The sequence below is a fragment of the Culex quinquefasciatus genome, chromosome 2 (assembly GCF_015732765.1).
Source record: "Culex quinquefasciatus strain JHB chromosome 2, VPISU_Cqui_1.0_pri_paternal, whole genome shotgun sequence".
NCBI classification, from domain to species: Eukaryota; Metazoa; Arthropoda; class Insecta; order Diptera; family Culicidae; genus Culex; species Culex quinquefasciatus.
In genome coordinates this window covers 97,912,573-97,932,711 of record NC_051862.1, presented here as the reverse complement: position 1 = coordinate 97,932,711, position 20,139 = coordinate 97,912,573, and the positions used below count along the sequence as shown (strand labels likewise).

Sequence of the window (20,139 nt, the reverse complement as noted above, 5' to 3'; positions counted from 1 at the left end):
TTATAGTTGCTGAGATTATGGAAAATGGTTGGTTGTTGGGGTAAGACTTAGAAAACATCAATGTTCCTGTTTTTTAACCTTTGCATGGCAATATCTCAGCAACTATGGGTCGTATCAACAAAGTTCAACAAAGCAAAATATAGAGAATTTTCTCAGCTTTTCAAAAATATTTTTTATCAAGGTGGGCAAACATGGGCACTAATTTAAAAAAATGAAAAACTGCGACTATTTTCAAAAAAGTTACCTTAAAAGGGTTATAACTTGAAAACGGTGCACTTTATCAAAAATTCACTAAAGTACTTTTTGATTGCAAATTTGATTTTACATCGAAAAATTTTTTGTATCATTTTTTTTCAGTGCAGTCCATATCCATACCTACAACTTTGCCGAAGACACCAAATCGATCAAAAAATTCCTTCAAAAGATACAGATTTTTGTATTTTCATACATCATTTTTGTATGGACAGCTGCCAAATTTGTATGGAAAATTATTTGGACAGACTAATGATACAAAATGGCTTCTTTGGGCATACCGAAGGCACAAAAAAAGTTTCAGCCGGATTAAAAAATACAAAAAAAAATCGAATGACCGAAATCTCAGAGAATTGCTTAGAATACAACATTTTAGCGGACTTTACGCATTTGGGCTGATGTGTTACGCCCGTCTGTGGCACAATTTTGGACCCGTTTACGCGACCACGATAACGGACATAAAAGCGGGGAGAAACGCACCACATTTCGGGGACCTTCATAGCTTCTTTGTTTTTCTTTTTGAAAGTTTCGGATTTTAAGGTTAAGTTCGTCCTTTGCATTTACTAACAAATTCAAAACAGCAATTTTTGAATAATTAGATTTTTCGACATTTTTCGTGTAATTTTTCTGCTGCTCTTGGATTTCTCTCCTTTTTGTTATTTTGTAGTTTTTTTAAACTTTGCCTTCGATTGTTTTCTTTTTATATTCTGTTAGTTTTGGATGGCAGTGTTGTTTTTATTTCCGGGGTTGGCCTAGTTTACACGTTGTCTCCCCGGGATGGTAACGACCATCAATCCTGGCGAGACACCACTTGCGGGACGGCTTGCGCTCATTTCCTCGTGCGCCGTGATGTTCCCAGCGCTCGTTACTTCGCGCACCGCGATTTTGCTGTTACGGATGACTGAAGCCGGTGATAAGTGTTTTTTTCGAAGATCCGTCTACAAAACAGGGAAAGGACAATCATCAACATTATGTTATTTTGCAATTTGTATTATTTATAAACATTTACTTACGATGATAAGCAGACAAGGCTTTCAAAGCATTTTTGCTAGGATTCACGCTTATCGGTAGATCGTCTATGGAAAGGGCGGCCATCGCTCCCCTGCACAACGTTACGTAGTTCGTTGTTCGGTTCCCGTGTGCCTGACGTTTTTCTTTTTTTCGTAGATTCATCTGAAAAATATAGAAAAGTCATGAATTGATTGCTTAATTGGAGCGGCAGTTTGAGTAGTTGGAATTATCAACTATTTACAATTATTTAGCATAGATTACTAACTACCCGGAATAGAACTTTATACAGTGATAGTTAAAGGCAACACACCTTTGCCTTGCCTTAGGGTTGAATTAAAATAATAATAAAGAAACTCACTCCTTGGTCTTAAGCTGCACCTTCGAGATCCAGCTCGGTAAATTTAATCCGGACGATGCAATCCGGTCGACAGAATTTGACGGTAAGCCCCAAATTCCTGAAACGCCGCACACTTTTCACATACATACGCACCCCACACTCCGAGCCACACGGCTACCACGAAATCCGGTGTTAACGGTGTTCGCCGGCCTCACCAGACAAATCACGTACAAAATTTGACGAGTCCCCGCTGCCGATTCACAAAATCACAATCTGGCCGGTATGGTGACTACGAAGCGACGACCGGCCACCTGCAAATACAACAATCCGACCACTCAAGTGGTCCACACCACGACGGAACAAAAAAAAAAAGCGGGGAACACCACAAGATCCGGCAAAAAAAAACCCTCAAGATTCCACACACGACACGAAAAAACCATTCGACGGCGATCCTTCGGTTCGAACCACGAGGGACAATTAAATTCAATCAGAGCCAAGTTTGACAGATCGGAACTGTCGCGCGTTACGTAAACATTTTGGTGTGCATGATCGGTGTGCACGAGTGATGTCGGTGTACGTGTGCAACTGGCACTGGCTACCTTCGCTAATCGCCCGCTGTAATTAAACGCTAAAGTGCTGATATGGCAACATAAAAGGCACGATGGAGTTAGATGCTGTTCTTCTATTTTTGAACAGAACAATTTTTCTAATGCAGTCCAGACTCGATTATCCCTACTGTGGTGAGTGTCCAGGATAAAAATTAACATCGATTTGAAGCAAAGCTTTCGGGTGTGTGTCTTGGACAGCTTTTTTCTGCTTTAGTTTGAGGTGTGCACATTTCCGAAAAGCTTTCCACTGCAATGTCAGCACTTCAAATTGTGCACACTGCACAAATCCTACCCCTTCTTCCTCCACTCGCATAGAGTGGTGCGTGTCTCGACTGAGCCTTGCTGCTTTCGAATACTACGTAGAACAGTTCTGTCAAACAAGGGTGTGCGTCTTAGATAAACTGAGTCTTAGATATATGTTTTTCTGTTGTAGTTTGAGGTGTACACTTTGCCGGAGAGCTTTTTATAACTTTTACGATTGTTGCAACATTTCTGAAATCCACAATATTCAATATTATTAAAAACACTATACAGTGAGTCAAATATTTGTCCGTACCCCCCCGTACGGGAAATGTTTGTGATATAAAAGTACATAAAATTCGACTAAAGTGCCATGTTTTATACATCAATCGACGCGGCAGAATGTCCTCTTTAAGACACTGTCATTGGATTTGCAAAACTTTTCTTGAAAAATACAAAAATTGTTTACTGAAAAAGTCAAAAAAGAGGTCAAATAATTGTCCGTACCTAGTAAAAGTACAAAATCTGATCGATTTAAGTGAATTCATTTATGAAATGTTGTTTCAGTGTCAAATACTAGTACCTTTAGCCAGTTTGTGACAACTTTGAACTTCTGATAAGTTTGTTTAGTTAATTTATATTAAAAATTGGATTAAATTTAGTTTTTAAAGTAAAACTTATCAAAACATTAGTTTATAAACAACTATTTTTATAAAATTGCTATTTTGTGTTGTAGAGTCTCTATTGAACAAGTTTCAACAATATTTGTTCAAAATATACATTGTTTTCATTTTTTATTGACCAAAAATACTGTTTCGGAACAATACCGTTAAACAATCCGGATTGTCCCGGAACCGGTTCAACCCTCGGAGGAAATTTTGTGGTGATCAGATAGAGGACAAAAAACCCACCTCTTGCAATTTGAAGCATTCAATTTCGTCACTACAGCCCGATTACGAGTCCCTAGTCTGAAATTTGAAATTTTCACTTTCCGTGCTGAGAATTTCTGTACCGTTCTGGGTCAGAATGTTTTGCTTGGGGAATTTGAAAATTTCAAATTTCAGACTAGGAATCGTAATCGGGCTGTAGTGGACGAAATTGATGCTTCAAATTGCAAGAGGTGGGTTTTGTCCTCTATCTGATCACCACAAAATTTCTCCGAGGGTTGAACCGGTTCCGGACAATCCGGATTGTTTAACGGTATTGTTCCGAAACAGTATTTTTGGTCGAAAATGTCAATAAAAAGATGAAATCAATGTATATTTTGAACAAATATTGTTGAAACTTGTTCAATAGAGACTCTTACAACACAAAATAGCAATTTTATAAAAATAGTTGTTTATAAACTAATGTTTTGACAAGTTTTACTTTAAAAACTAAATTTAATCCAATTTTTAATATAAATTAACTAAACAAACTTATCAGAAGTTCAAAGTTGTCACAAACTGGCTAAAGGTACTAGTATTTGACACTGAAACAACATTTCATAAATGAATTCACTTAAATCGATCAGATTTTGTACTTTTACTAGGGTACGGACAATTATTTGACCTCTTTTTGACTTTTTCAGTAAACAATTTTTGTATTTTTCAAGAAAAAGTTTTTTGCAAATCCAATGACAGTGTCTTAAAGAGGACATTCTGCCGCGTCGATTGATGTATAAAACATGGCACTTTAGTCGAATTTTATGTACTTTTATATCACAAACATTTCCCGTACGGGGGGGTACGGACAAATATTTGACTCACTGTATTTGTGTTTCATGAAATCTCGTTTTTTTTTGTTCAAAGACATGTTTACGTATCTAACATTTCAACCCTTGCAGAAAATTGGAACACCGAAAAAGGCGCTTCCTAACACGGATGTGAACTTCATGTACCTAAAATTCATATCTCGAAATCGGAATCGCTAAAAAATCGGAAGGGTTGACGCGATATGTCCTTTGACAGCAGGCGGTCATTCCTACAACGGCCGGAAAACCTGGTTTCTGGTTCTAACAGTCGTCGGTGTTGATCCAACAGACTTTTCCCAGAGTCTACTTGCGGGTCGTTGAAGCTTCATACGGGTTAGCGATCAACTCTACATCTCCAATACGTTGGGTTTTAGCCAAGACATTCTCACGAACCTCATTGTTGGCTATTGAGTATTCGGACCTCCTACTGTCCAGTCAGGGTATAGTTGCAACGATCCTTAGAAAACAACCTTTGCTGTCTACTGCTCCACAAAATCCGGCCGAAAAGCGGGTTTCGACGTGTTTTTGTCCACATCGTCCGATGACCTCCTTGAGCTGGTCTTGACCTGGCAAGTTTGTTTCGTCGAAGTTGACAATATTTTCGGTGGGCATAGCGTCCACTGAATCCGTCTGGATATAGAAGTTAATAATTGCCGGGTTCACTTTAGCTCGACTTTGCTTAATGTTCTCCATGCATCGACTTGACAAGGATTCCGAGCATTTCTGGGAACTGTGACTCGAGTTTGTTTTCATCGAGGAAAGATTTTACGAGCATCCTAAAGCAAATTGGCGTCAAAACACTCTCCTACAAACTCGATGACCGTTCGTAGGTTCGCCTCTTTGGACTCGATGAGGAACTTTTTTCCACTGATGAAATCCATGTAGTAGTTATTGACTGCATATACTATAACCAAACAACGGATTCCAGACAGTACGACGCAATTGACCGTTTCGGCGATCTTTTCAATATTTCTGAGCAGTTTTTAAGATTTGTTTTCGAAAAAACGAAATTATTATCTCTGTTGACTGTTTTCATTCAACTGACAGATACGCGCATGGTGTATTTTTAATTGAAGGTATTGCTGATTTCAGTAATTTTGCAACAATCGTGAAAGTTATAACAAGCTCTCCAACAATGTGCACACCTCAAACTACAGCAGAAAAAAAAACTATCTAAGACACACACCCTAACTTGAAACTGTTCTAAAGTGGTCGCAAGCAACAAAGCTCAGTCGAGACACGCGCAACTCTTTGCGAGTCTAGACATAGAAAAAGCACTTGACAGTGTTTGGCATAAAGGTTTGATTGCGAAATTAAAAAAGGTTTATCAGAAAAGCAAATCTGATCAACTACCTGTACGTGCCGGTGTCCCTCAAGGAAGCATTTTGGGTCCAATTTTATACAATATTTTTACTTCTGACTTGCCTGATTTGCCCCCAGGATCTCAAAAATCACTTTTTGCTGATGAAACAAGCATCTCCGCCAAAGGTAGAAGCCTTCGTGTCATCACAAGAAGATTACAAAAAGCTTGGATATTTTCAATTCTTATTTGAAAGAATGGAAAATTACTCCAAATGCTGCAAAAACTCAATTTATTATTTTCCCTCACAAACCAAGGGCTGATTTTCTTAAACCAAAAAGTCATCACATTATAAAAAGAATGAGGTAAATGTAAAGTGGGAGGATCAAGTGAAATATCTTGGACTTGTTTTTGATAAAAAACCTTACTTACTATTTAAAGTATCCAGGTTAAATGTAACAAATATATTAAATGTTTGTATCCACTTATAAACAAGAATCTAGACTTTGTCTGAAGAATAAACTGTTAATTTATATATATATATAAACAAATTTTCAGACCTGCCATGCTTTATGCTGTGCCGATCTGGACAAGCTGTTGCTTAACCAGGAAGAAAAAACTTCAGAGGATTCAGAAAAAAATTCTGAAAATGATTCTGAAACTTCCTCCCTGGTTCAGCACCAGTGAACTACATCAATTAGCCGAAGTTGACATTTTGGATGTTATATCCAATAAGATAATTGATGCATTTCGACAAAAATCATTGCAGTCTTCAGCTACACTGATCTGCTCTTTATATAGTTTATAAGTTAGTTTTAAGGTACCCCCTTTTCCCTTTTGTACATGTAGGATCTCCTACATTTGAAATCACTGAATAGCGAAAGCTACAATATTTCATGAAAGTTGCTAGTATTTAAAATTGAGGTGAAAAGTCATCGGTTGTGATTGGACACTCAATAATATTTTAACTGAATGAATGTACATGGAAAAGAAATTTTAATAAATATAAATTAAAAAAAAAACTCTACGAGAATGGCGTTGCATGAAAACAACGGTCATGTTGACTATTATTGTTTGTTAAATTATTTGTTTATCATATTGCACACTTTGCACCAAATTTTCCCCCTGTGCAAATCATAACTGCACACAAAATTTTTGCACACTGAAAATCATACCCCTTCTCCCCTCCACTCGCCTAGAGTGGTGCGTGTCTCGACTGAGCTTTGTTGCTTTCGAACACTTTAGAACAGTTTCAAACTAGGGTGTGTGTCTAAGACAGTTTTTTCTGCTGTAGTTTGAGGTGTGCACTTTTGTATAGAGCTTTCCATAAGTTGCACGATTGTCTAAAAATCACTGCAATCTACAATATTGCAGATTTCAGCGACTTTTATGCCCCTCAAACTACAGCAGAAAAAGACTGTCCAAGACACACACCCAAAAGCTCTGCTTCAAATCGATGATAGCTTTTATCTTGGACACTCACCACAGTAGGCAAGCGGGGTGGAGAGAGGATGTGCATTCTGACATGTTTATATTCGATTTGTGAATATTTTCTGGTTGTGTGTTGAATTAGGTGCAAAATTGGCATATCAATGTTAAAAATTCTGCCATATCAATGAGTAATAGAGCTCGGGCTCGAAACAAATTTCCTACGAATTCATCGTGGTTCTCTCTGGTCATAATGTATTGGAAGATAGAATTTTTAATGATCTGAATATTGAGACAGTTTGACGACCATTGAAAAGTGCAAAAATACAATTTTATTTCATTGTAAAATTTATGCATTCCTATTAAAATTTCATAGGATTCGTAGGATTTCAAGGTTATTTTCAAAGTCCAATAAACTTCTGCCATGTTCAGCCGCACCTGTCCAGCTCCACAACAAGCCCAAATTGTATGTTAGCAAACACCGTCTTCTTGCTATCGTTGTGTCCACCACTTGAATTAGATACCTTTCCCTTTCACGAATCGTAACAGGTGTGTCCAAACACGGTTCCCCTCCACAACCCTTTCCACCTTTTTCTGTTTTCGATTTCATCTTACATTTTTCACGGTTACATAACACCACCACCACCCGCCGCCCCGCTCAACAACGCATATTATTGTGAAGCTCATCCCGCGGCCAAGTTTAAAATTCGGCTTGCGGCGAACGTTGTCGAAGTAACGGCCCAGAAGTGGGTGGTGAAGTGCACAGCTTGAAACCACCAAAAGAGAGGGGGTGGCAATGGGGAGGGGGAGCTTTTTTTAGTACTTCTAAAATACGGCAACAAAGAGGTACTAAATTGGCGTGCTTTGCTCCGGGCTGCTGCTGCTTCTGAACCACTGACGATCCATTCTTCGAATCGCTGTTTGCAAACAAAACACTTGAGGAAAAATACCCTGGCATTCATTTTCTCCCCCGCTGAGGGTGCTGGACGACGCTATTAGTGCTAGTACTGCTGCTGCTGCTGACTGGCTGGTTGGTTGGGGAGCTTCCCCCCTTGACAGCAGAGAAATTACGACAGTCAAAGTGGAGCTGGAGCTGGAGCTCTTCTCCCGAAAACTTGCTTTAATAGGGCGCGGTGCCTGGGCTATATTAGCTCACACTCATCCACGGGAAAACCGTATTGCGAGGTGATTTTGAACTTTTGAGTGAATTCATGTTTTTTGAACCTGGTTATTGTCTTTTATTTTACAAAAAATTGAATACAAAATTGCTATCTGAAATATTTCTTTTATTTTTTGGGAATTTAGTCAGGGGACGATGTACCCGGCTAGTGTACATTTTAAATTTCAACTCGGGGATCCCAAACGTGTGTTGTTGTTTTGATTACGTGCTCTTTTGCTTATTCAAGGTCAATAAAAAAACTCGTTTTCTTTCTTGGATCATCAAAAAGTGTTAAACGACAAATAGAACGAGCAAGTCGACATATTATTTAAATTGAAAACAAAACCCGCGAATTTGAACATTAAGTGAAAGTGTTAACATGAAAGTTAGATATTGCTACAAAGAATAAGAGAAAAAAAGGTCAAACTGTCAAACATCAATGTTAAAGAAAAGCGCACATCAAATATTCCAGGTAACCATATTCTTGATTTACACAACGAAAGGGGGTGAATAAATCGAGAATAAATTTAAAAAAGAATGCCCATGACTTAAATTGAAAATATGACTTAAATTAAAAATCTTAGGGTTTTCATTATTTGTCAAAGAATTGTCAAAATGTATCAATTGTATTTTGCTTGCTTATGCTATTAAAACATTTTAGCATAATTTTGGAAATATCTGGGATGTTCTAGCCCATGCGAAATTTTGAGCAGCAGGCTAACCAAAGAAATAAGTCGAAACTTCAAAATTTTGACTACGGATCCTACCCAGACTGCCTCAGTGAGTGTGGTAGGCTACAGTGCATTGTTGTAACAACTTATTGGGATGATCTGGGCCATTCAAGGACTTCCTGGAGGTAATATCTGTTGGTCTACCGCCGTAACAAGCCAGAGGTTGACGGTTTTTGACCTCGGAACATATCCGTATAGCTTCAGTGAGTATGATAGAATAGCATTCTAATGTGTTGGGATGTCTTGGGTCATCCAAGGACTGCCTGGAGTTAAGAGCTGTGGGTCTACGTCGTAACAAGCAAGAGGTCGTTGGATTTTGACCCCAGAATATACCCGCATAACTTCTGTGAGTATGGCAGCCTACTTTGCTGATGCGTTGAGACTTTTGACCCACAGGTCTTAACTCCAAGGAGTATTTGGATGACCCAGAACATCTCAACACATCAGTAAAATAGTCTACTATACTCACTGAAGCTATGCGGGTATATTCTGGGGTCAAAATCCATCAACCTCATGCTTGTTACGGCGGTAGACCTACAGATCATAACTCCAGAGAGTCCTTGAATGACCCAGGATATCTCAACGCATCAGCAAAGTAGTCTACCATACTCACTGAAGCTTTGAGGGTATGTTCCGGGGTCAAAAACAGTCGACATTTGGCTCGTTACTGCGGTAGACTCTCAGATCTTAACTACAGAGAGTCCTTGGATGACCCAGATCATCCCAATTAGTTGTTACAACAATGAGCTATAGCCTACCACACTCACTGAAGCAGTCTTGGTAGGATTCGTTGTCAAAATCTTGAAGTTTTGACTTGTTTCTTTGGTAAGCCTGTTGCACAAAATTTTCGGGAGTTTTGGATGGACTAGAACATCCCAGGTGTTCCAAAACCATGCCAAAATGTTTTAATAATATAACTAAACAATATACAATTGATGCAATTTGAAAATTCTCCGTCAAATTACGAAATCCCAAAGATTCTTAATTTAAGTTATATTTTCAATTTAAGTCTTATTCATTCTCATTTTAAGTCATGACTTAAAAAAAGTTGCGTAAATCGAGAATCGTTCAAAAAATGGTGATTTAAAAAAGAATATGGTGTACCAAAAAGTTTCAGGAATTCTACAAGAGCTCTTCAAGACAGCTTCAGCATAGGAATTCTACCTTGGCAGGATGAAACTCTCTTCAAGTACTCTTCCAAACTCTTAAAGAAGGTTTGAAGAGAATCTAAGCTTGTCGCGGTCCAAATTGCTATGCTAGCTAGCTATCTTGAAGATCTCTTCAAGATCTCCTGACACATTTTTTTTTAACTGGGATGTAACCATTTTAAGCGAACCTGGATTAAGTGTTGAGTTACCATAGTTTGGTCTCTAAGTGAAAAATATTACGAACTTCTATTAAACTGTGCTATCAAACCGCCCCTTTTCACGGTACTTTGCCCCCCAAAACATTTCCGGTGAGAATGCTGCTTCTGCTGCTGCTTCTGCTGCTGCTTCCGCGCACCAGCGAGGAACTTGAAAGTCCCGGAAAGCAATGAAGTAACTCGCATAAATTTCTGGCTAAAAATTTTCGGTGCTTTTCTCGGCCACGCTTCAGTTGCGGTGTACGAGATTTTATCTTGTTATTGAATTAAATTGAAATGATGCTGAAGGCTGCAGTGCAGGCTTGGTACCGGCACGGCCCAGCCCAGCCCAAGGAAAAAGCCATAAGCCACCGCAAAGCTCCTCTTCTAGTAGTACATCTATACAGCAAGGATCTGCAAACAACAACCGCTTTCGGGAGCAGCAGCCAACAACAGTGGGAAGCAAATGGCTTCCACGCAAGTGCAGCTCGTAAAGTTTTGTGAAAAATGATCCCCTTTAAGAGGTTTCGAAATAATTTGAATGTAACAGTTGGAATTGGAAAAACAGGAATATATTTTAGCGCTTATGGACAATCTGGTTGGTTTAATTTCAATAAGCTTGTTTTGATGTTTCGAAAGCTTCTTCCTCGAACTTTTCTAATCAGCTCTCGCTCAGTGCTCTCTAAAAGTAGTATCGATATTTTTCAAGTATTTTTGCAAATGTTGTTCGATGTGGCTTTAGAGACATTATTTTCGTACCTTTTTCACTTTTTTCAGTTTCATCTGCCTGCAAGTGCAACCAGATTCCTTTGAAAATATTCCGAATTTCGTTTATACTCAAAAAAGAATGTAAATTGAAATTGCATCTCACACAAACAATGAGAATTTTTTCAGGTGAAACAGATTAACATGTTGGAAAGAGTTTTGCTTTGTAAGAGTTGATGCAAACAGAATTGAGCAATTTCGGATTCGAAAAAGGGCGTTTAAATTGCTGTTCAGAACTATGTTTTGAAGAGTTTTACTTCTTCGTCTTGATGGCTTGAAAAGTGCTAACTGGACGTTAACCCGTTTAAAATTTGACTGTACTATTCATCAAAAGTTTTATTTACGTTGCAATTAGCGAGATTATTTCTACCTTGCATGTGCTGCTCCCGGTCTAGAATGTGCACACAATTTCTTTGTGCGATCTCCAAATGACCATCTGTGGCTTCATTAGCATACTACACCTTGTGAGTGGCCCGAAATGTTAAATTGCATTGTTTCCTGGCTGGTTGGCTGCTGCTAGAAAGCTCCCACGGCCATCATGCCGTGGCTGATGCACCACCGTGAATTAGCACACGTCGCTTCATCTTGGCGACATAAATTTGTTTGCGCACAAAAAGCTCCAGCGTCCGTCCCCATCAGCGGGGATGAATTATGGTGACTTTCAGGAGGCACAAAGGCGAATAACCCTCAGCTGAGTTATTTAAAAAAACATGTATTTTCTGAACTATTTCTGGGTGATCCAAAAAGGCAATCAATTTTAGATAGCGTCTGATACCGATAACAGCTGGAGGTGAGAATGAGTCTTACAAAAATGCTGAAATTTGTGTGACCCAATCACACCTCCAGATTCAATGTTACTCCTGATGACGGTAAAATACGCACTCAAAAAGGTTCTGACCATAACACTCAAATATCAAATGTGAATATTAATTTAGAGGCCATCATAAACCACGTGAATACTTTTTTTTGGTAATCAATTGTCCATACAAAAAAAAAATGTATGGATCGTGGACAATCGACCACCCCCACCCCCCTAAAGTGTCCACGTGGTTTATGGATGGTCCCTTATCAAAATCATATAAATATCAAACTTATTTGAGACATGATGCTCTCCGTGTATAAACACAAAAAAAAATTATTATGCAATGTTATATCTGACTATACAGCAATTCCCCACGAAAACAGCATGATTCGAAAAAAAGTTCTCCGATCTGGCTCAAAATTTTTCTGGGCGTTCCTTGGCCGAAATTGTTAGACCCGTATTTTTTTGTTTGGCCATTAGGGTGACCTACGCCGTGTTAGGGTGGTCCGAAAAATGGCAATTTTCATCGATTTTCGCAAAAACCACTTTTTTCAAAAAATCATATCTCCGCGCCATTTCATCCGATTTTAGCTGTCTTAGACGCAAAAAAGGTGATAAGTTTGGCTATTTGGGAAAAATATTAAGAAGTTCCAAAAATCTAGCTTAACATTTGAAAAGGTCGTATGAAAAATTAAAATGCTGTTTTGAAGGTCTCGGGACCAAAGATCCTATGTCTGAAAATATTTTTATCAGATTCCTCGGAAAATTTTACTTAACATATCAAAAAATGGTGAAGTTATGTTTTCAATACTATGAGATACGATTTTTTGAAAATAAAAACTGGGTTTTTTGACGCGCCACGCGCAAAAATGGGAATATGAGGAAAACAAGAAAAAATCGACTTTTTTTCACTAAAACTGCGATAACATGTAAATTTCAGCGATGACCTATACATCTCAGGGTACCAAAGTTTTCGAAATTGAAATACGCAACTTTTGGTACCCTGACATGTATAAGTTATCGCTGAAATTTTCAAGTTATCGCAGTTTTAGTGAAAAAAGTCGATTTTTTCTCGTTTTCCTCATTTTCTCAGTTTTTATTTTCAAAATATCGTATCTCAGAGTATTGAAAACATAACTTCACCATTTTTTGATGAATTATGTAAAATTTTCCGAGGAATCTGATAAAAATATTTTCAGACATAGGCTCTTTGGTCCCGAGACCTTCAAAACAGCATTTTAAGTTTTCATACGACCTTTTCAAATGTTAAGCTAGATTTTTGGAACTTCTTACTATTTTTCCCAAATCGCCAAACTAATCACCTTTTTTGCGTCTAAGACAGCTTCCCAAATAGCCAAACTAATCACCTTTCTTTTGCGTCTAATGGATGAAATGGAGCGGAGATATGATTTTTTGAAAAAAGTGGTTTTTGCAAAAATCGATGAAAATTGCCATTTTTCAGACCACCCTGGCACGGTGTAGGTCACCCTAATGGCCAAACAAAGAAATACGGGTCTAATAATTTCGGCCAAGGAACGCCCAGAAAAATTTTGAGCCAGATCGGAGAACTTTTTTTCGAATCATGCTGTTTTCGTGGGGAAATGCGGTATAAGTACATAAATATCACATTATGGAGCAAAGCTACGAAGGAAGTTGTTGTCTTCTTCTTACAAAATTGTCAAACTTACGGACCCAATTCTCGAACAACGGAATTGTTAAATTAGTCAAACTTTGTTGCTCATTACTTTGTGGAAAGTACTTTAGGGGATGAATAAAAAAATATTTTGATGGTATCCGTAGTTCTTAAGATACTAAAATGTCTGTAATAAAAATCACAAACATTTTGCTACAAAAAGCTCATGAAAAAAAATGATTTGTATAAAAAGTTAAATAACAAATACTATCACAAAAATCAAAAAAAGTGCAAAAAAAGTTTGTACACCTTTCGAAAAATTTACATAATTAAAGTTATTAGTTGACAAATCACCATAAATCCAGTCTCCAAACTCATCCTTGATTGATTAAAAAAATAATTTGGATTGAAAATAAAGTTTACTAACTACTCAGTATAAAAGTTTCTAAAACTCTGGAAATTCTATATAAAACTTATTTAAACTTTATTTTGCAAACTTTTAATTGAACTTAATGTCAATATATTACCATAGAATTGCTAAATAAATATTTTGATGTGGGTATAACACCGTTTTGGGGGTCTTTGTATCAATATAATAGAGTTATCGTTGGAATTTCGTACCAACCCGGAATTACGTCGTCGGGAAATCCGCCGGCATCTGACATTAAAAGTTTGCAAATTTCAGTTTGGATAAGTTTTATATAGAATTTCCAGAGTTATATAAACTTTAATACTTAGTAGTTAGTAAACATTATATTCAATCTAATTAATTAATTTTTTTAATCAGTCGAGGATGCCTATTTGGAGTTGGGTGACTGGATTTATGGTGATTTGTTAACAAATTACTTTATTTATGTTATTTTTTCTAAAGGTAAACAAACTTTTTTTGCATCTTTTTTGATTTTTGTAATAGTTTTTGTTATATAACTTTTTATAGAAATCTTCTTTTCATGAGCTTTTTGTAGCAAAATGTTTGGCATGAGTTTCTGAACAAAACGTAAATTGTTAACAAGTTTCACCACAAAATGTGTATTGTGCCCTAGAGGTGTAAATACTTTTTTTTACATACTGTACACATTTGATTGGTCATAACTTGAGACAGGGTGGCCAGATCTTCGATCCTTTAGACTCGTTTGAAAGGTCTTTTGATTACCTATCAAACAATATATAAAATCCAGAGTTTTTTGTAAAGGTCCAATAAACCAAATTTTCATTTTTTTGCTTTTTGGGTGTTTCTGAATACCCCTGACTCAAGGCGGTTCTAAAAACACTCAATAAGCAAAAAATTAAAATTTGGTTTAAAGGACCTTTTCAAAAAAAAAACTCTAGAAATGATGATATCCGGAGTTTTTTAAAAAAAAGGACCTACAAACATATGAAAGACAATAGCTTATAGTTCCTTTAAAAAAATAAAACTCTAGATATAAATGATATGATTTCAGGCCACTTATCTAACATCCGGATGTACAGTCATTCCACATATAAATCATTGTTCAACTTTGCACATGAAAAGAAATCACCCCTTCCATTTTGTGTCAATTTTGAGCGAATTCAATGATATACTCATTTATATCCGAGACTAATGTTGGTGATTGTGTTTCATTATTTTTTTGTCTCCATTTCAATAAATTTTTGAAGATGTTTTTATCAGAAAATTAGGGGAAATTCTCGTATATTTGGCAGGTTAAGCACTCGCTCCTAACTCCATCCAATTTGCTGATTTTCACTATTTAAACAACTAATTTTGCCAAACTTTTGATAGAAACTTGCTTGCTCACTTCTTATTGAGCTATTTATCACTCGATTTCAGTTGAAAGCGCTTTTAATTAGCTTTAATTGAATGTCAAAGTTCTGACCTGCCAACATTAGAGGCACGCTGGAATTAGATGCTGTTCCCCTATTCGTTTTGTTTCTTGAAATGATAAATTTCTACTGCTTTGTGAATACATTAATTTTTTATTTATTCAATAATATGTTTGCAAGAAAATAAAAATCTTATTGTGAAAAAAAGTTATTGAGTTGTTTAAGAGCGAGTCCACGAACAGGGCATACCCCTTTGTTTGGGATGTCGTTTTGATCTGCACCAATCTGTATTTTTTTAAAATGGCTGTAACTTGGACAAACCTCAACCACAGTCAACCCACATATTCGGAACACCCACAAATTCGGAACACTTTTGTGGTAATTTGTCAATAAGATGCATAATGCAACTTTTCTGTCGACCCCACTATTTTTAGGACCTTTATTTGGACATTCTCTTGCTATTTCACTAGTAAAACCCGATTTAATCCCACCTGGGGTGAGATAGAGCCTTTCTTACAAAAGGAAGTTAACGGCAGTTGATTTTTTTTTTATTTTTTTTTCAAAGAAATAGCAATATAAAGAATGGTCCATTCATAATACAATTCGAAACTCAACCATATTTTTTCATATAACTGAAAAGCGCTGGTTTTTGCCCCATTTGCCATGGCCGGTTGTAAACTGTGCTCGCACACAAGCATTTTCGATTTTTATATCAGAACACATTGTTTTTGAGACAGAGAATTAGCTCACAATTTGCGATGTTCGTAATGTTTTCTGCATATCGCTAAATTGTTCGTATTCTCTGAGTGTTTTTGCACTTTTCAAAATATTAAAAATTAACGAGAAAACAAAATAATTCCGTCTTGCTCCAATGCGTTAAAGTGGTTACAAAATAACTGGCAGAAAGTGTTTCAACACCCGAGAATTTGCCGTGTTGTAAACAACGATGTAACGGTAAAGCCGCATAAATGTTCTTGAAAGCTTTGAAACGCCTACTGTAATTCACTAAACTGTCATTTAGGCGTTAGAGAGCTTAAATCCATAATGTGGGCTCTGAGAAACCCCCTACCACAAAATTGAGCACTTTTTTACCACACACAGACGTCACGCGTGCTCTACAGTAAATTAAGCGCCAAAATTCGGATATTGGAGGTAGACGAATTCTGTCATTGTCAATCGATCGGGCGTCGAAAATCGATCGTCCATGATTTTTTGCAGATTTTTCGAATGAATATTTCTCGAGAAATGATTTGAGAACGAAGCTTGATTTGGCGTCGGAGCCAAAAGCAAACACTATACCTTTCTTTAGTAAGAAAGGCAAAAGTAGTACTTTTTAAACAAAAACCTACCATTCAAGACTATTTTATCCAGAGCAGCAAAACACTGCCTCCAAATTGCCTGTTCCATGATTGTGGAATGTTATTGTACCTCCCACAATTGTGAAACACCTGAATTTAACCGATATTATCACAAAAAAGTTATTATATCATTCATAAAACATTACTAAGCATGAGTTTTATTGGTTTCAGAGTGTGAAGTCATTATTTTGTAAAAATCAAGTACTCCTGGAGAGAAAAAAAAAGTTTGTTTACATCGTATGAAAAAAGTATTCCGAATTTGTGGATTTCAAGGGAAAATGTTTTTTTTAACTTGATATAAAACGAAAAAATGTACAGCCGGTCTATACATCAATCGAAAGATCGCATGAAAAGCTTTCACATGAAGGTAGAATCAAATCATTATGTTCAATTATCGATTTCCCATGATTTGTAAATCAATTCTGTTCTGAATATGAGGGATGACTGTATGCGAAAAATATTTGTAGACATAACATTTGAAATACTTGTCGAAACTTAATTTGATCATAAAACTCGATCCATGGGACCCTAAACCGAGTCGATTTCAACCGGTTTGACTTAAATCGGTTCAGCAAGTGCTGAAAGAAAACTGTGTGACGATTTTGGCAACACACAGACGCACAGACAGACAGACTTTTATTTAGTTTACGATTCTAAGTCGATATGTTTAAGTGAACGTGGGTCTACGAGCTTTATGTATAATATTAGCAGAATTATGCCAGATTTCTTTCAATAACGACTTTCTCAAATTCTGTTTCGACCTTAGACTAGATTGTTGAGGGTTAATAAAGCATCGCACGGCTGGCCAGTGTATGTGTACCGGGACCTGATGCTCTTCCGTTCAGTTCAGCTGCTGTTCACTTTTGCAGCACAGCCTCGTCATCGTAGCTTGGGAGCCGGGGATCAGCTGAAGAGGGTGGTAAAAGGTAAACCCAATTGTGTTCCGAGGGAGCAAAAAAAAAAAGATTTTATTTTGGGCCCAGCGAAAAAAAACGAAGCGATCCAAAACGAGACGCATGGGACGCAGTGACGACAACAAAAGCGACTCTTCAAGGTTCACTTAGCATTCATTCATTCAGAAAATCACGTGCATGGGATTTCCCCCACCGACCGGGCCTGAGTACAGATACTCGTGCCACGTTTCGCGTGCCCAAATTTACCACCGTCGGTGGAATCTTAAATTGAGTGCGGAATTCAGCTTTTTTTTTTGTAACAAACTTGAGCTATGGAAAGTGTTGTCAACAAATGCAACGAGCGTCGAACTTGTGTTTCACAGCATGGCGACGAATGCACGCAGCAGGCTACGCTGTGAAATCCAAGTTTGAAATTTAATTTAAATCATGTTGAGCGCAGTTTTTCTTTGCTTTCAATTCTCTAGAGAAAAACACATATCAATCATATCGTTTAAAATAAATATTGTCGTTTTTTAAAGTAATTCACTGTGAATCATAATAAAAATATCATAAAACTGGGGCAGTGGGCTATTAAGGTAAAATTACTACATAAAACAGGTAATATTATTCCACAAATTTCACACCATCCAATCTTTCAAAGTTAGCCCAAACAATCAGGAGGCAAAAACATATTTTTTTTAAAAATAATTAAAAAATTTAAAAAAAATAAGTGTAATTAGCTGATAGAAATTTAAAATGCATTCCCCTGCGAATTGGAATCATTTTTAGCATGTTTGGGTTGATTTGAAAATGTATTTTACATTTTTTGAAAACTAATGATTGCAAATCAACTAAACTAGTGTAAAATGCATTTTAAAACACTTTTTCTATACAAATTATGAAACTATGACTTTTTATTTCAATATTTGGGTAATTCCAGGTCAACTGAGTACACTTTTGGACTCGACTTTCACCGATTTGGACCAAGCTTGGAGGGAACGTTCATCTATCGATAGTTAACCAGGTTTGGTGCCGATTGGACCATCCCAGTATTTTTGGCACCGCCCTCTTTTTTGACGATTTTCTAAAAAACTTATTTTTATTTTAACCATAACTTAGCAAATACTTGAGCAAAAGACTTTTTGCAGGTTGCATTTTATAGAAAATTATTCAAAGAATTTGATAAAAATAAAATTTTAGCCCTTAAATGCCACATAATATAAGGTTTAAACGATTTAAGTATTAAAATTCAATTTTGACCAATTCTTTATATTTTTATTTGTTTTATTTTATCACCATCGTATTCCCCGGACAATTTTACGTAACAATCAATGTAAACCTCAAACTAAAATGAAATATTAGCGAGATACAGTGATTTTACTGAAAAAAGTTTGATTTTGCGAAGCACTTGGAAGTACACGGTGTACTTTTCAACAAAAACGGATGAATCCCGCAAAGTTCAGTTTTTATCTGTGAGAAACTTATTTCGAATTTGAATTCATAGGACAAAGTGCATCGCAAAATTAAACTTTTTTTAGTAATATCGCTGTATCTCGCCAATATTTCATTTTAGTTTGAGGCCTACATTGATTTTTATGTAAAATTATCCGGGAAACACGATGGTGATAACATAAAACAATTAAAAATATAAGGAATTGGTCAAAACGGAATTTTAATACTTTATTTTTTCTAGAGAACTTCTCTTCTGTGTAAAATGATGAAACCTTTCGATGCAAGTCGAAAACACGATCACAGGCAGAATGCGTTCACGTTTTTTTTAGCTTGGTATAATATCATGGAAATTCCGCTCATTTCCGGCTGAATTTCACACACCCTGCAGGATTTCGATTTTTCGCTTTGTTGATGCATGCCAAAAGGTAAACTCACATACTGACATCCCGATCCTACTCCACCCCACACTTCCCAGTACCCCATTAGGTAAACATAAACGTGATCTGCTGAAGGGGTTTGGGGCTTTCCGAAGCGAAAAGGGGGAGGACAAAAAATTGGCGATAAAATGCCTGGCAAGCACGGATAATCGAAAGCTTTTAAATTAATATGATTCCAAACGTGGTACAAGCACATTCCAACCAATTCCAACCGGAACATCAGAAAAAAGGTTGGGAAGGAGGGAGAGACTCTCAACCCACCCCTTCCCACTCTCGTCAATCGCACTCGCATGATGGGAATGAATAAATCTCATTAAGCCACCAAAGTGAGTTCTGAAGCGTTTACTGGAACTATGGGAGGTAGGAGAGGGGTTCACTTTTTTTTCGTACTTTTCCGACCCCAAATTCGAACAGCAAACCGAACCAAACCAAACCTGGGGTGATTGCGAAAGTGTGTGACTGCAATTTGTTTTCCACCCACTTAAGTTGAGCTGATCCCCGGCAGCCACGGTGAATTCATTTGCAGGGAGAGCAAGGATAAAAATCGATTTCGGGTGGGAGCTTTTAAAAAGGATGTGAAATTTTCAGGTTGATGAGGAGACAATAGAGCGTTTTTATTCTCTTGATTTCACGAATTTCAGGACAAAGGCCAAGAAACACTGTTTGGTAATAAAAGGTTTAACAATTGTAGAGTTTAACCTCATCTTTCAGACAATGGTGAACAAAACCGATGAAACGACTTATGTTCAATAGATAGCATTGTGTTTTGGCCGAAAAATAATTAGAAATGTTTGAATTTCAATTGTTGAACCATAAAGTAATTTTAACTATCCAAGATGGTGGCATCAGCCATGTC

At 37.0% G+C, this 20,139-nt stretch overlaps 1 protein-coding gene across 5 annotated transcripts in view; it reads left to right on the top strand.

Annotated features, from left to right (window-relative positions):
• Positions 1-20,139, top strand: part of LOC6044622 — a 226,162-nt gene that overhangs the window by 106,274 nt on the left and 99,749 nt on the right. The window lies entirely within an intron of this gene.